The following is a 13,244-nucleotide window of genomic DNA, read 5'->3' as shown; positions in this document are numbered from 1 at the left end:
GCACATAGTTTTTCCTGTGCTTTGTTATTAAATTCAAAGAAATCAGTTCCGAATTAATGGCAGGAATTTTTTTTGCTCCATGTCATTTATGAGTTTATGGCGTCAGGTATTATGTCCATTTTTAGTTGATTTTTTTTTTTTTTTTTGGAGACGGAGTCTTGCTCTGTAGCCCAGGCTGGAGTACAGTGGCGCGATCTCGGCTCACTGCAAGCTCCGCCTCCCGAGTTCACGCCATTCTCCTGCCTCAGCCTCCCGAGTAGCTGGGACTACAGGCGCCGGCCACCGCGCCCGGCTAATTTTTTTTTTGTATTTTTAGTAGAGACGGGGTTTCACTGTGGTCTCCATCTCCTGACCTTGTGATCCGCCCGCCTCGGCCTCCCAAAGTGCTGGGATTACAGGCATGAGCCACCGCGCGCGGCCTATTAGTTGATTTTTTTATATGGAGTTAGAGAAGGCCTAATTTTACTTCTTTTGCATATGAATGCCAGTTTTACACCATTATTGAAAAGACTGTCCTTTCTCTACTGTGTGCTCTTGGCACACAAAATCAGGAGAGACATAATGACAAAAAAAATGTGAGGTCAATAGTCCTGATGAACATAGACCTGAAAGTTCTCAACAAAATACCATCAAATTGAATCCAGAAGCACTTTAAAATGTGATACATCATGGTCAAGTGGGCTTTACCCCTGGGATGCAAGGCTCGTTCAATATCCACAGTAACTCTGATTCACAATGTAAACAGAATAAAAGCAAGAAGCATATGATTATGTCGATAGATGCTGAGAAAGCTTCCGATAGGATCTAACATCTACTCATGATAAAAACCCTCAACAGACTAGACATCAAAGAAACATACTTCAGAATAAGAGCCATCTACAACAGACCCACAGTTAACATCATACTAAATGAGCCAATTAAAACACTTATCTTTATAAATGACCCAGTCTCAGGTGTTTCTTTACAGTGCGAGAATGGACTAAGACAGCATCCAAATAGGAAAGGAAGTCAATCCGTCCATCTTCACTGATGATATAATTCTATATCTAGAAAATCCTAAAAACTCTGCCAAAATAATTCTAGAATAAACAACTTTAGTAAAGTGTCAGGATACAGAATCAATGGACAAAAATTACCAGCATTTCTATAAGCCAACCACATCCAAGCTGAGAGTATAATCAAGAACACAATCCTATCCAACTTACAGTATCCACAAAGAAAATGAAATGCCCGGGAATACAGATAACAAGGTGAAAGATCCCTACAAGGAGAACTATAAAACACAGCATACATAAATCATAAATGATACAAATAAATGGGAAAACATTTCATGCTCATGGATTGGAAGAATCAATATTGTAAACATTGTCATAATGCCCAAAGGAATTCGCAGATTCAATGCTATTTACATAAAACTATCATCATCATTCTTCACAGAATTAGAAAAAAAATCTATTCTAAAATTTATATGGAACCAAAAAAGACCCTGAATAGCCAAAGAAATCCTAAGGAAAAAGAATAATGCCAGAGGCATCATGATACTGACCTTAAACTACACCATAACGTCTTGCTAACAAAAACAGCCTGTACTGGTACGAGAGCAGACCTGCAGAAAAAAAAAATAGATCAAAATAGAAGACAGAAATAAAGTTGCACACCTGCAAGCCTTTGATCTTTGACAAAGCTGACAAAAACAAGCAATGGAAAAAAAAAAACTCTGTATTCAGTAAATGGTTCTGGGATAACTGGATTCTGGCAGGTATGCAGAATGCAAGAGTGAAGGAGCCTGTGCAGCTTCTACCTAGATTTCAGATGTATAGAGAGCCCTGCATGCCCAGGAAGAAGCCTGCTGCAGGAGTGGATCCACCACAGAAAGCCTCTACTAGAGCAGTGCCAAAGATGGGGAAAGATGGAGTTGGAGCCCCCATTCAGAGTCCCCAGTAGGGCACTTCATAGTAAAGTTGTGGGAATGTGACCACAACCCTCAATACCCCAGAATGGTAGAGCTACGGGCAGCTTGCACCCTCAGCCTAGAAAAGCTTCCAGCACTTGACTCTCACTTGTGAAGGCAGCCCCGTGGTCTGTGCCTAGCAAAGCTATAGGGATTGGCTGCCTGAGGTTTTGGGGACCCAATCCTTGTTCCAGTGTGCCCTGGTTGAACTACATAAAGTCAAGAGAGATTATTTTGTAGCGTTAGGATTTAATATCTGCAGTGCTGGGTTTTATATGTGTGTGGGGCCTGTTGGTTGTTCCTTTGGCCAATTTATCCCCTTGGGATTGGAATTATTTACCCAATGCCTGCATCATCATTGCACCTTGGAAGTAAAAAACTTTTATTTTTTAAACTTGCAAGCTCACAGCTGGAGGGACATTGCCTTAAGACTCGGATGAGACTTTGAAAATTTGAGTTGGAGGTTGATGAAGTTAAGATTTTTGGAACTATTGAAAAAAGGTGATTATATTTTGCAGTGTAAGAAGAATATGAGAACTTTGGGTCCGAGAGTGCAATGATATCATTTAGGGGTTTTCCCCTCCAAATGTCATGGTGAAATGCAACCCACAATGTTGGAGGTGGGGCCAACTGGGTGGTTTTGGGTCATGAGGAGATTTTTCAGGACTGGCTTGGCATCCACCCCATGGTAATTAGTGAATTCTGGCTGTATTAGCTACTGTGAGATCTGATTGTTCAAAAGAGTCTTGCAATCCTGCTACCCTCTCATGTAACCACTCCTCACAATATGACACAGCCTTCTCCCCCTTTGCCTTCCACCATGACTGTAAGCTTCCTGAGGCCCTCACAAGAAGCAGATGCTGGTGCCATGCTTCTCACACAACCTGCAGATCTGTAAGCCAAATAAGCCTCTTGTCTTTGTAAATCACTTGGCCTCAGGTATTAATTTATAGCAGTGTAAAATAGACTAATACACTGCCCAAAGCAATATACAGAGTCCATGCAATTTCTATCAAGTAACTAATTAATTATGTATTTTTTAAAATCCTAAAATTTATATAGAACCGAAAAACAGTCTGAATAGCAAAAGCAGTCCTAACCAAAAAGAACAAAGCTGGAAGTACCACATTCCCTGACTTCAAATTACACAACACAAATATAAGAAAGGCAGCATGGTAGTGGTAGAAAAAAAATCAAGAGCCCAGACATATAGCCAAATATCTACAACCAACAGTTCTTTGACAAAACTGACAAAAATATACGCTGGGAAACAACCCTCTATTCAATAAGTAGTGCTGGGAGAATTAGATAGCCTTATGTAGAAGAATAACATGAGACTTCTATATCATCACAGACACAAATTAACTGTGAATATGGATTTAATGTTTAAATTTATAAACTCATAAAAATGCTTGAAAAAAATCTAAAAATAATCCTCTGCACATTGGCCTAAGCAAATAAAATATGACTAAGACTTCAAAAGCAAATTCAATGAAAACAAGATTAGACAAACAGGATTAATTGAACCAAAGATCATCTACACATCAAAAGAAATAACCAATATGGTGAACAGACAACCTGTGAATGGTAAAAAAAAAATGTGCAGTCTATTCATCAAATATATAGAATCTACAAGTAACTCAAATAAGTCAACTAGAAATAACAAATAACTTCATTAAAGAGTGAGCAAAAACAAGATATTTCTCAAAAGAAGACATAGAAGTGTTCAACAGAAATAAGAAAACATGCTCAGCATCACAAATCATCTGATAAATGTAAATTACAGACAACATGATATAGCATCTTCCACCAGTCAGAATGGCTATTAAAAATAAAACATGTTTGCAGAGAAGCATAATGCTTTTTATATGCTTGATGAGAATACAAATTGGTACAACCTCTATGAAAAACAATACAGAAATTTCTCAAAGAACTAAAATTAGAATTACCATTTGACCCAGTAATCCCTCCTGGTGGGTATGTTTCTCCCAAAAGGAAACTTTTATATAAGAAAAAGTCACCTGCATTCCTATTTTTATTGCAACACTATTTTCAATAGAAAAGTCAAGTAATCTCTCTAAGTGTCAATCAGTGGATGATTAGATAAAATATGATAGATGTAAATCATGGAATACTATGCAGCCATAAAAAATGAAATTGTGTCTTTCACAGCAACATGAATAGAGTTGAAGGACATTATCCTAAATAAAATAACTCAAAAAATTCTCTTTTATAATTGGAAAGTAAACAATGGGTACACATGTACATAGAGAAAAACAATAGACACTGGGTACTGCAAAAGAAGGCAAGGTGAGAGGAAAGTGAGGGTTAAAAAATCAGCTATTGGCTCCAGTGTTCACTATGGGGTAACAGTTACATCGGAAGCACAAACCTCACCTTTATGAAATATGTTACAACTCTGCACATGTACACCCTGATTCTATGAAAATAAAAACAGAAATAAAACATGAACAGAATTGTTAGACTGCTAGCTAGATTGACCAACAAACAAGAAAAATGCAAAAGTAGCAATTCTTTGTTTTGTAACCCTTTCTCATTTTCTGGTACTATAAGAAATTGTAGACTATCCTCCTATATTCTTTTCTGAAGTGCTACCATTAGCCATTTCTCAAAGAAATTCTCGTTCCTTTTTTCTTTTTTCTTTTCTTTCATTTTTTTTAGACAGAGTCTGCAACGTCCACCTCCCAAGTTCAAGCGATTCTCCTGTCTCAGCCTCCCAAGTAGCTGGGATTACAGACGTGCAACATCACACCTGGCTAATTTTTGTATTTTTAGTAGAGATGAGGTTTTGCTATGTTGGCCAGGCTGGTCTTGAACTCCTGACCTCAAATGATCTGCCCACCTCAGTCTCCTAAAGTGTTGGAATTATGGGTGTGAGCCACTGCACCCAGCCGCTGGTTCCTTTTACAGAAGAATAGTATTAAAAACTCATATCTTGATTCTTGATGTATTTTTTGTTAATGTGCAGTAATTTCTTGTAGAACATCTCAAGTAATAAATACAGGAAGTATGTGTTGTGTATTAACCCATATATATATACCCACATCTAAACGGTTTTTATTTATGTTCCTATATTATGCTAAACTTGCAAATCCACTGAGATACCCTAAGTTAATACCACATGAATGATTTTCACCTTCCTTCTATGCCTTTCCCTAACCTAGCACTCCAACTGTGGGGAACCCCCTCCCACCACACACCATCCATTCCCTTTGTAGTCCATTTCCAGGATTCCTGTAGAGTGGAACCCGATTGTGTAAGTTGTGCTCTTTTGTGGAACATCATCAAGTGGAGTCCAGTGCTGACGTGCAGTTTCTTTTTTCTTTAATCTTAAGGACTACACTATTTCTGAACCTACTTAGTACCTCTTTTGATTTCATACATTTGTATAATGGCATAAGATATTTTCTATATAGTCTGCATTCCATCCTGGAATTCCTAATCACCTATTTTTTAAAATTTCTTGTGAATTAAGATTGTATTAGTGTCCCCTAGAGGGACAGAACAAGTAGGATACACACACACACACAGACACACACACACACACACACACGGAGTTTATTAAGGAGTATTAACTCACACTATCACAAGGTCCACAATAAGCCATTTGTAAGCTGAGGAGCAAACAAGCCAGTCCAAGTCCCAAAGCTGAAGAACTTGGAATCCGATGTTTGAGACAAGGAAGCATCCAGCAGGGGAGAAAGATGCAGGCTGGAAGGCGAAGCCAGTCTAATCTTTTCATGTTCTTCTGTTTACTTTTTATTCTGGCCACACTTGCAGCTGATTAGATTGTGCCACCCAGATTAAGGGTGTGTCTGCCTTTTTCAGCCCACTGGCTCAAAGGTTAATCTCCTTTGGTGACACCGACACAGACACACCCGGGATCAATACTCTGCATCCTTCAGTGAGATCAAGTTGGCACTCAGTATTTAGCATTACGAGTCCACCCTTTGTCAACTTGAACCCATACACATCTCCTGAGATTATACATAATCTTCAAATAAAGACAAGAATAAAGTCATAATTATTCCTAACAATACAATTATTCTGCGTACAACTGGAAACACACCAATCCCCAATCCAAATGGTACTACATATGCTCCACTCCCTCAAGGACACAGCCAGGATCATCTGATGACTTGGTGTCTAGATGGCTGAAACACTTTTAATTTTACCTTCAATGTTAGACTCCACTTTATCAATGCAGACGTAGCAGAATATTTTAAGACATTGATATGCTGAAAAATTCAACAGTACATAAAAGTTACCTTCCCACCACAGCCAGTGGTTACTACTGAATAAGGACCTTCCATCCTCTAGGGAGAAGCTATAATGGATGGGGTGCACCGTTAGTGGCTATGGAAATTGATCCATCGTGGCAAATGGCAGCATCTTTCTTTGATAAATTATATTCTATTGTGCATATATACCACATTGTCTTTATTCATTTATCTATCTACTGACAGATTGTTTCCATATCTTTGCTGTTATTAATAGTGTTTCAATAAACATAGGATGCAGATATCTTTACAAGGTGGTAATTTCATCTCCTTTGGATATACTCCCAGAAACAGGATTCCTGGTCATACAATATTTCTGGCTTTAATTCATTTAGGAGCCTTTATACTGCTTTCCATAATTGTGAAAATGTAGAATGGTATAGCCATTATGAAAAACAGTTTCAGTTTTGAGGTATGATCCATAAACAAATAATGTTTGTTATGGCTCTCAATGAGAGTTTCTACTAAATATGATGGAAGGTCAGGAAGGTCTCTCACCTTAAAGCAGGGATGGATTATGCCTCTTATTTCCTAAAAGCAAAAGATTGGAAGCATGCATGATGGAGGTGGTTGGCAGGTTTCAGGATGATCTCATAAGAGAAGAATCTGTTGGATAAAACTGTTGGGTTTTCAGTCATAGACACACCTACACTCAATATGAAATGATGAAATCAAGTGAGGATCTAGAATGTGTTCGCTTGAAGCAACAGCATATTCTCAAAGGCACCTATTGCTCCATCACAAGGGTGATGAACTTTTGAAACCAGTAAAGTGTGAGAGCACAGTAAGTGATAAAGTTATCACATTTACATGGTTTGTTTAATGTGCCAAGGGCTTGCACAGATTAATCATAAATAAACACAATGTATTTTAGCATACATAGATGTCTAGAGAATAATCTTCTTAGAGAAACTTCTTCAGGTTACAGAAATCTGTGTAAGTTGTAGATCTAATGGAGAAGTGTCTCTTTATGAATACTGGTCTGTTTTTGAAGTATGGAAAGCTGATCTCTTTTGGAGTAGGCTTGCGATTGTGATGATTTCTTAATTGCTTCTTGAGTTGTAACAAAAGAACCAAAAAATGACTAACCGGAGTTTCATGGCTGTGTTGATAAAATTTTTTCATAAGCTTTCTGTCAATTATTTGAGACCAGATTTCCTGATTTTTTTCTCCAATAGATACATGTTAACAAGATCTCAGGAAACCACCTCTCAGGTGCTTTAGTTTAAAAGACTAGCTTCCTAGAAAAAGAAGCTTCTGTCTAACCATGACAAGTTCGTTTCATCTGCAAACCATCAAGTTTAAGACCTCGTTGTTAAGAATCATAAAAATTTTAACTCCAACGTACTGAAAATCATAAATCTCGAATTTAATGTTGATAGGCATTGACAAAATGGTTCATTCTTGGATGTGTCCTATGTTGCTGGCTCAACATATCAGTTAACTGAGAATCCTCACTTAGCTCCCTCTGTTTGTAGCACTGAGTTGATTGTCAATCTTCAGAGTCATCCGTTGAAGGAGAGTCCTGAGGTTCATGGGATTCTTGTAGACACTCAGGGGAACAAAAGAAAGAAACAGAATTGAGGGCTGCCAGCCATTTCCACATCACTAGGAATAATTACCATCTAAGTATAAAGGTCTGCATCATTCAGAACACCCTGCATGACAGGCTGATGCAAAAAATCCAACCCTGCAGAGGCTCCACAGCAACCCTTACAGTTCTTTCAGGGAAGAAATAATCTCCAAGTTAAGTGAGTCAGTAAAGCTGCTCTGAGCTACAGTAAAAATTGGATTGGGCCCGATTTGTCTGAGTTCAGTGTAATTATTATACTCAGCTGCTGCCCCAATATAGACTAAGGATGGATAATTTAAATGAGCCTGGCTATGTGGTTTGTTATATATCTGAACTAAATAAACATAAAGGGCATGTCTGGACTAGCGTGAGGGTGAGAGATCCTGGGAGCCCCAGCCCCCCATACTCTTATCTCCCTTCCTCCAGGAACCTCTAGGTTCTCAGGGTGAGAATCCACATAGATCCATTCATGGCTCTATTACCAGGAGACCAAAATCTCTGACCTTGTTCATACAGACAAACAGGCGAAGGACATTTTTAGATCCTTATCTATGTGGCAAAAGGCAATCTATCCCCATTACAAGCCTTACCAGCAACCTTCCTTTGTCATGAAAATGGGTAAAATTAGCCAATAGGAGTACATTTAAGAAAATTTTCCTGTGATGTTCCAGCCAGAAAACAGCAAAAATCAGCTTCACACCTGGAGACTTCTTGCATCGGTCACAGCCCAGAGAAAGAAGATCACCACAGCATTAAAATGCAACTGTAAGAACATGTAATGCTTCCATGTTCCACACATTACGTCTCACCAGTTTAGTCAATATGGATTAAATATGAGAGTGTGGCAATGCACAAACTCTATCTGAGGAGGAAAATTGGATAAAAAATATTATGAAAAATAGAGCAATTTGAAACCTCTGACTTCAGCAACTTCACCACTAATGAAATGATTTAACCCTCATTGGCCTCAAATTTAGTTTTCATGGGGCATCTGCAGGGTTCCAAAGTGAGACCAGGTGAATTCAATGTGCATGCACTTCCCAAGTGTTCACTTGTATTCTGTTTTCTTCTGTTTACAGAAAGTAGACACATATTCAGTCTTAGTACCAGTGTAGGGAGCGCTTTCCATGAGATGGATACCAGAAAAAAATGGCAAACATGGGATACGTTAATATAAAAATTAGCCACAATATATATATATGTATGTGTGTGTGTGTGTGTGTACACACGCGCGCGCATGTGTGAGTTGAATAGCAGAGTCGGAGTGGGTTTCTATCCGCATGTACCTGCACCTGCAGGTATTCTCAGGTGCCATACTCAACTGTAGGACCCTAAAGGAAATAAGAGTCTCCCCTCAATCCCTGAAGAGTGTTTGGGTTCACCGTGTGTCCAATGATTCTGTGCCTCTTGAGCTCCAGGAAAGGGCTCCCTGGTGATGCATGAGATCTTTTCTTGGAGTCTCTCTGCAGAGTTCACTGGGTTTCCTAAACGCAATTCACTATTTCAAAAGATGGTGTGAGGAGCATGTGGTGTCCCTAAAGGAGAATTCTGAGCCAGGGCACAACCACTTTATACTGAGCTGGATACACTGGTAGGAATATACTCTTGTCAGCTCAGATAGAAACCTCCCTGCATGGTTGGGGCTGGGCTGCAGGGGGCGCTCCGGATACACCCAGCACAGGCTCCCGCCCCAGAGCAGGTGCACAGGAGGCTGGGGAGAGGTTCCTCCCAGGGCCTGGGACTTCCTTTAAAAATATCTAAAATAAGTATTTCACAAAGACTGCTGAAGTGTGTATAAATATTCAATTGTGAGCATTTATCAAACTGGATGTTGTAATGAGAACCACTTTTACAATGGGGATTTCAAACTCTGCTGGAGGTCAGGAAGAGATCCTTTCTTATAAATAAATGCAATTTTTGGATAAACACAGTCATTCCCTAAATAACGCATTCACATATTATGGTCTAGAAATGATGCAAGTTGACCCTGAGACAGTCAAATTTGGGTTCAAAGTGAGGTGCTGTCCTTGAGGAGCTTGTTCTCCAGTGGGGGAAGCTCTGTCAACACAGAGTTCAGGGATGTGTAGGGGACACATGGCCTCTAACAGGATTACGGCTTGAACCCTCAGCTTCTACAGTTGTGTCACCCATGTGTCTGTTTCTCATACTGGGTCAGGAATTGGGCTATTAAATAGCATCCTTCATGAATATGCAAATAACTGAGGTGACTATAGTATCTCCGTTCCCTGAGAGCCTCACCCAACAACCACACCCCTCCTCTGGAGAAGCCCCTAGATCACAGCTCCTCACCATGGACTGGACCTGAAGGATCCTCTTCTTGATGGCAGCAGCAACGGGTAAGGGGCTCCCCAGTCTCAGGGCTGAGGAAGAAACCAGGCCAGTCATGTGAGACTTCGCCCACTCTTGTGTCCACTCCACAGGTGCCCACTCCCTGCAGCTGGTGCAGTCTGGGCCTGAGGTGAAGAAGCCTGGGGCCTCAGTGAAGGTCTCCTATAAGTCTTCTGGTTACACCTTCACCATCTATGGTATGAATTGGGTATGATAGACCCCTGGACAGGGCCTTGAGTGGATGGGATGGATCATCACCTACACTGGGAACCCAACGTATACCCACGGCTTCACAGGATGGTTTGTCTTCTCCATGGACACGTCTGTCAGCACGGCATATCTTGAGATCAGCAGCCTAAAGGCTGAGGACACGGCCGAGTATTACTGTGCGAAGTACACAGTGTGGAAACCCACATCCCGAGAGTTTCAGAAAGCCTGAGGAAGGAGGCAGCTGTGCTGAGCTGAGGCAGTGGTACAGCAGTTTTCTTAACTTCGATAGTATCTCATTTTGCATTGAGTTCCGCTTTAATATTAGCCAAGAGTATGGGATAGACGGGTGCTCCTAAGAGATCCTTAACTTGCCCATTTTGATGGGTTTTCCCAAAGACGTGAGAAGCCACTTTTTTCGCAAAGCATCCCAAAGCCATGCCCTGCTCCAGAAACACGTGTATCCATTTCCTGGTCTTTGGTTAACTGACAAACTCTCATCAGCGCACCTGGGCTAATTTCACATCAGGTAGAAATATGTGCTTTAAAGCAAGGCTAACGTTGTAATAGCAATTCCTGCTTAATAACCTTCAGCATTGTTGTTGTGTGCTCCATCAACTAATTACGTTAGTTCAAGGTTCTCAATGGGAGTTTCTAATAAATATAAGGGATGTATAGAAGTTCCCCTAATTAAAACAATTGTGAAGACAACCTCAGTGTTCAACCATATTTCAACCCTTCACCACAAAGGAACTTTCATCTCTCCTGGAAGTTGGGTTCATTTTCAAATTAGTTTTTTTATTTTAATATCTCAACATTATTGTATATGACTATTTTAGCAGAAAGTGAATTATGGGAACTTGAACTAACCAACTGAAAATACATTCAGAACTAATTAAACAAGATGCCAGAATGTGATTGGCTCCAGGCATTTTAAATTCAACAGGTTATGTAACCAGGCTTTAAATTTGCACATCTTCGTGTTACCTTCACGGCACAGTCAACTCCCATTATGTAAGAAATGGTGAGTGCATTCCCAAGGGTCTTGCACAGTTATAAAAATAGACTTGATGAGGTGAGGAGTTGTTTAAATTCCCCTCTGAAGAAGCAGCATCAACCCAACAAACCACTCTCTTCCCTCTGTGACTAGAGCTCTGTCACAGGCCACATGGACCTAAATCCTTGATGGAGATTACAGGACTACGTAAATTGGACTGATCGTTTTTATGCTATTAAATTAATAGGTGAGTCTGCACTCCAGCCTGGGCAACAGAATAATCTTGTCTGTAAAATACAAAAGAAAGATAAATTTATAGATACTGACTTTGACATTTCGGGTAATAATATTTTCATAAACCGAATTTAATTATACCCACATTGTTACCTACATCTTCACTGAAAAGTTCCTAGTTATGTTGAGTTCCATCAACACTCCACGTGTTCAAATCTGGACATCCAAGAGAGTCTAGAGAATAAAACGCAATGAGAGCACTGAAACTTGCATATATTCAGCACCTCTTAACTCAGGAGGACTCAATACACCCTGGAACACTCTGCTTTTCTGAATGGCTCACAATGACTCTGGCTCACTCTCCAACCTCCTCAAACATCTGGCCCCTGTTTGCCCTAAGTTCACGCTCTGCTCTTAGTCTATGTTCTGAAGTCTTTGTAGAGGTGAAAATGAGCTGTCAGATGGATCTTCCTTCTCACTGCAACATGGAATTTGCTATTTCACTTAATAACCACTCTTTCCATAATGGTTGATTTCTTTTGGCCTGTTCATTACTGGTGATTTTCAAGGGAATCTCAGTTGAATCTTTACTGTTTTGCATTTTGTCTCCATGACAATGTTGGGAAGTTTTTCCTCTAGCAGCATAACATGATCTAGTGACCTGAGACATTTGCAGCAAACAGTACCTACAAATTCAGAAGCTCTTTGGTTTTCTTTCCACGAAATATAATTCTTGCTCTTCTGTGTATGAGCACATCCTAGCATCCCTGTACACACCCACGTAGATGTCTACAAGCCTATGAAATATTCCCTATAAATAAAAAAAGTATCTCAATTTCTCTCAATGTTCATAATTCTCCTGAGGGTGAGGAAGGTATTTCTGGATCTGCTCAACAAATGGCCCAGAGACCACCTGGTAGGTAGGTAAGGAGCTCACCTCGCTCTGGATATTGAGTCTGTCTCTTTCCCTCTGTCGTCTCACAGAAGGTCAGCCCACTTGTTCAGCTCCTAAGAAGAGAGCCCAGGTTTATCCAGATTATACAACACAACCAGCTTCTGATGACTCTCCTGTTACAACATCCATGGAGATATCTTGTGTATTATATAATTCACCAAACTAATGTGAAATGCCCAAGTTGCAATACTGCACACCCTAGGGTATGTTCATGCAATTCAGCGGAGGAGAAATTCTTTCAGAGACAGATGGATCTGAATTGGTAAATATGTGGGTACGAATTCTGGGCTTGAGTGTCATTGTCCAGCCATGTTTCACATGTGTGACCTGTCAGGGAAGAACCAGAGTTCCTTGTTATCTCAGAGGGTAGAGCTCACAGAGGTCCTCTCTGGTTCCCAGGAAAGGTAATTTCACTAATCTTGGTGATGAGACTATCCTCCAGTGCTGATGTACTATAGAGTTTTCATCTGAAGCTGTCACTGCTATCCCCAATGTACATCTTTTCACACAGAAGTGTTTAGAGGTCAGGCCATATTCTCAGGGTCACACATTGAGAAGGATGGAGATATATTCCACTACCTTCTCCTGAGATCTCACACACAATCTCAAATTTCAAAAGGTCTCAGAAGGGCAGCTCTCAGGTGCTATTTAAAAATAACCCACTTCCTGGGACAGGT

The 13,244-nt window shown here is 40.1% G+C and overlaps 1 gene segment (V, D, J or C); it reads left to right on the top strand.

Moving 5' to 3' along the window:
* Positions 1-13,244, top strand: part of LOC749440 (immunoglobulin heavy variable 4-34-like) — a 34,511-nt gene that overhangs the window by 11,423 nt on the left and 9,844 nt on the right.

Source organism: Pan troglodytes, chromosome 15 (genome assembly GCF_028858775.2).
Source record: "Pan troglodytes isolate AG18354 chromosome 15, NHGRI_mPanTro3-v2.0_pri, whole genome shotgun sequence".
NCBI lineage: Eukaryota > Metazoa > Chordata > Mammalia > Primates > Hominidae > Pan > Pan troglodytes.
This window is presented reverse-complemented; position numbering and strand designations above follow the sequence as displayed.